The 4,815-nt window shown below is 40.9% G+C and overlaps 1 long non-coding RNA gene across 1 annotated transcript; it reads right to left on the reverse strand.

Annotated features, from left to right (window-relative positions):
- Positions 1 to 322: 322 nt before the first annotated feature.
- LOC117810414 lies at positions 323 to 1,257 on the reverse strand. The gene is made up of 2 exons (XR_004630773.1): positions 898 to 1,257; positions 323 to 729 (listed from the first exon to the last, which is right to left on the reverse strand). It is a non-coding gene; the product is annotated as an uncharacterized LOC117810414 (long non-coding RNA).
- Between the last annotated feature and the right edge of the window lie 3,558 nt (positions 1,258 to 4,815).

The following is a 4,815-nucleotide window of genomic DNA, read 5'->3' on the forward strand; positions in this document are numbered from 1 at the left end:
AAGTGACAGACAAAGTTTTTCACAACTTACCAGATCATTTCCTCACTCTCTGTCCTCAGAGTGAACTCCTGTTACTGTCACAGAGTTTGGGGAAGCTGCACAGAGATAGAATCAAAGTGTCCCATATATTCCAGAAGAGTGAATCTACTAGTCCATACGTCACACCTCACGTCACCGGGTGATCTGCATACTGGTTGGCTATCGCAGTGCGATGGATTCGCTGGAGTTCAGATATTTCAAATGGCTCCAATGATTCGCTTCATTCATGCCGCCAGACCACTACTCGCGTCTATTTGCGCCTTTACATTGACCTTACATGTAATTCATTCATGATTTTATTTGCATGGTTGTCATGGTTACAACAGCTTTTGAAACACAACACAGAGACACAACAAGATTCTTCATGAATGCATCTTAGTTTAGTTTATGTCTGTCATTGGGATTGATGGTGACAAAATTAACTTCATGTTCACATAACAGCTTTATCATCAAATAAACAACAATGCTCCTTAGCAAGTTGATATTCAATTGCAGTCAACTGTTAGGGCGTAGTTGTCTATTTGACATACAGTGAGGAGCTCAGACATCCCATGAGGCCCTTGTCTATTATGACCAAGCTCTCATTCATAGCAGTCTCTGTTAGGGCTCGTTTATGCTCTACATCATTGGTGTTGTAGTACTGGAGTCTAGGACTTGATTTTCAGGGCTTGACTGAGAAGTTCTTGAAGCCTGAAAAAAAGAATTACTCTGCAGTGAATACTCCTGCATTGCATGAAGGTGAAAAAGCAGCTTTGGTAAACTGCTGGGAGAGCCAGCAGAGAGGCCTTAGAGAGGCATTAACATAGCTGCAGCATGTCGGCTGAAAGACAAAAGCAAACAGATCACACACTCAAGTACCTTCAAGACAGATGTCTGTTATCAGCCCAATGAGCTCACTGAGAGACGGCAGCTTCGTGTGACAGGCACAGAGTCAGCAGGAAACTGTCCCACAGGAAAACACTCATTAATATATCTCTTTATTGAACACGTTTTCTGATGTCCAATATGCACACTTCTTTTCACAATTAAGATATCTTACACAAACCTCTACTGGAAACATGCAGTTTAAGCAAAGAACAGGCTCTGAATCACATCTGTCGTTTCCTCACTCACACAGCATTTTCCCAACCCTGCGGAGCAACCAGAGTCTGTCCAAAACCTTCAGGATTACAGGGACATGAGGACAAATACAGGCTTCTTCTTCTGTATCTCTGTCAAACATCAATCTTTATTTGTATAGCGCCAAATCACAACAAAAATTGTCTCAAGATGCTTTTACAAACATAGCAGGTCTAGACCGTACTCTATGTTAAATTATTAACAAAGACCCAACATCAAGACAGGATAAGATCCAGTCCCATCTTACTGACAGGACTTGATTTTATCTTAATCCACCACGAGCAGAGCACTCCGAAGTGTTTAGCAAGTTAAAGGCAAGAAAACTTCCTTTAACAGGCAGAAACCTCGTGCAGAACCAGACTCATGTTAGACAGACATCTGCCTCGACCGAGATGGGGTTGGAAAGAGGGATAGAGGAGATGAAGAGAGAGAGCGATGATAGGAATGAGACAGTTAGTAATATTAGTAGTGATAGCTGTTGCCGCTGGTGTCCGGCGCGTCCGTAGCAGCTGGAGTTTGGAACAGCAAACCGTCTGTGGCAGCGACTCAGAGGAACCTACGAGACAATGGAGCTCAAGGACTCTAGAAAGATCTATGGTTAGTGTATTGATATTGAGTAAATAAACTGATTGTGTTATAATCTATCTAAATATATCATCCCTATTACACTACATGCAAACAATAATACGTTACATTTTCATCTGTTATTTACATGTTTGTGTAACTTCTTTCTTGTTTGTTTCAAGTGTGTGTGTGTGTGTGAGTGTGTGTGTATGTGTGTGTCTATCACAGCCATTGATGGCCTCTAGGGTTTCATCCTTCCACAATCATTTGCCTGTGTGAAGGTGCAGCCGCTCTGCAGGCATGTGAAACCTGCAGCTAACAATCAAAGAGCTGCAGGAGTATAGGACAGACCTATCTGGTTACAGAGGGAGAGCGAGTGAATGAGAGACAAAGAGTGACAGTGCGAGAACCAGAGAGAGAGAGTGGCCAGAGAAAGAAAGCATGTAAGAAAGAGAGGGAGAAAAACATTGAAGAGGTTTTAATGTAATTTTGGAAACAAATGTTGGGGATACGTCCTCGGCTCTCTGAGGCTTGTCTGTTCACTTACAATTCCTATATTCTGCATGAGAACCAGTTTATGCATCAACGAATACATTGATGACACTTGAATGTGTCTCAATAAATAAATGTGAGACAGAGACACGTCTGGTTGTTTGTTGTCCTTCTCTACTCCTTCAGAAAGAGAATCCTTGGACTTTAATATGCAAGTGCATGACATTAATATACACATCTGTGACTTATTCAAATGCTTCAAATAAGTCAAGAGTTCACAGCAATTTCACTGATACATGGTAGTCATTTGATAAAATCATGTAACCACTTAAACTTCTCTGACTTACGACAGTTAAACTACATAAAATAGGGCTGCTAAAGTTACCGTGTTCATGGCATGTTAATGTAAATTCCTGTTCCATTCGTTTTTTTATTAACCCTCTCACGTTATGACCCCCAGCCTACCCCAGGGGAAATCAGGAAGTGAGACAGCAGCTCCACCAGATGGCTCTCACAACAACACCAAAATTATTTGCATTTACTGTCAATGTTACCACCAGGATACGTCAACTCTTACATACCTCTTGAAGCCAGCTGATGTAGAGAGCCCTCCTCCTCCTTGCCAAAGCCAGGCCACGCTGGATAGTTTGAAACAAAGACACCTGGGCACCTCTACAAGCAACAAACCGTCTACAGTGAGAGCTAAATCGGCAGCTACAAAAAGGCTTGAAATGGCACGCTTTGCATTTTGTGTCTGATTTAAAATATCACCAAGTTTGAGCTACCACCTACGAGTTAAGCAGATAATCAGACCAATGTCAGCTGGCAACCACATCACAAAAGCCAACAACTGAGCACTACTTTGTAGTGTGAGACCTCACCATAGACCTGGATGAACCTACATGGAAGAAACAGGGAAACCAACTAGACTGGAACTCCTGAAAAGTGTTAATGTTGTGACACTAACCAGGGATCACTGGACGTCAGTGAGTAATCAAAATTCTCACAACAAATTACAGCTGAAGGCGCTTTACCACCAGAGTAGGTTGACCATACTCTGTTATATTATTAACTAAGACCAAACATCAAGACAGGAAAAGATCCAGTCCTATCTTAACGGCAGGTCAACAGCATCTGAAGTAGCAGTCCAGAGGAATCTACGAGACAAGGGAGCTCAGTGACTTCCAGAAAGGTCTATGGTAAGTAACCTTAATGGGACAGGAAGACTTAAAGTTCATGGCAGGCAGACAGAGTAGTAGGGTTGCAAAATTCGGGGAATTTTCAAAGTTGGAAACTTTCCATGGGAATTAGCAGGAGTTTATGGGAATAAACCAGGAATTCACTAAATTGAAGGTTGGCTCTTAATAGGGAACTAAAGTACAGTTGGGGAAAATATATTTTATCATAATCCAGACTTAAACAACCAGATTTCATGCAAGAAGATGCTTTTTTATTTGCATGCTGAATGGGACTTTTTTAGGATTGCATTTTTGTTATTTTTTTAATGGGTTGGGTCGGGGGATGAGTAATATTTAACTCAACATTCATGTGTTTGTTCTTCAATGAAAGAATTGATTGTTCTATAAAATATTTGACACATGATAAAGTTCCACTTACAAATAAATCTGTTTTAATTGTATTATTTTGGATGGTTGTCTGCTTATAACAAAAATAATATTTATACTTGGATATGATACTTTTCCATTAAACTACCATAAATTCCCAGTTAATTCCCATAATTCCCATGGAAAGTTTCCAATTTTGGAATATTTCCAAAATTTTCGAGCTTAACTTCCCATGGAAATTTACCAGAAACTTACCGGAAATGTTCCACCACTTTGCAACCCTACAGAGGAGAGAGTGAAAGACAGGATCCCATTCTGTCACCTTCCCTGGCAAGGGAAACTATAGCAGCATAATTATGAGTTGTGTCAAGCCTGAACCAGCTCTATCAAAAGCTTTATCAAAAAGACAAGTTTAAAGCCTACTCTTCAAAGTAGAGAGGGTGTCTGCCTCCCAGGCCCTGACTGGTAGATGATTCCAGAGGAGAAGTGCCTGATAACCGAAGGCTCTACCTCCCATACTACTTTTAAAGACTTTCGGTACGAAGAGCAGGCTGGGAGCGTATTGTTCTAGAAGGTAATAGGGCACTATGAGCTCCTTAAGATACAAAGGTGCCCGACCATTAAGAGCTTTGCAGGTCAGAAGAATGACTTTGATTTATATTCTAGATTTTATGGGGAGCAAATGTGGGCAAGGTAACATAGGAGAGAAGTTTGTTTCTACTCACCAATTTGAGCGTTATACCACGGAGCTAGTCTCTGTCGTCTAATTGTCTTCCGTTTCATGGGAGCAATAAAGTCAAGGGTAACCTGAAGTGAACCTGTAGTATCATCTACAAACTGATCAAGCTGAGAGGAAGTGGTGCTAGCATGCAAGCTTTCAGCTAATGTCGGACAAAATACTGAATTCAAAGCAGATCAAATTTCCTCCTTGAACTTGAACTCTAGTTATGGCACTAGCTATGTAGACATTAGATCGTCTCTAGTTAGTTTCTGTTATCGATACTATCACAAAGTAACTGAAAAAAGAGATCTGATT

This window comes from Notolabrus celidotus, chromosome 3 (genome assembly GCF_009762535.1).
Source record: "Notolabrus celidotus isolate fNotCel1 chromosome 3, fNotCel1.pri, whole genome shotgun sequence".
NCBI lineage: Eukaryota > Metazoa > Chordata > Actinopteri > Labriformes > Labridae > Notolabrus > Notolabrus celidotus.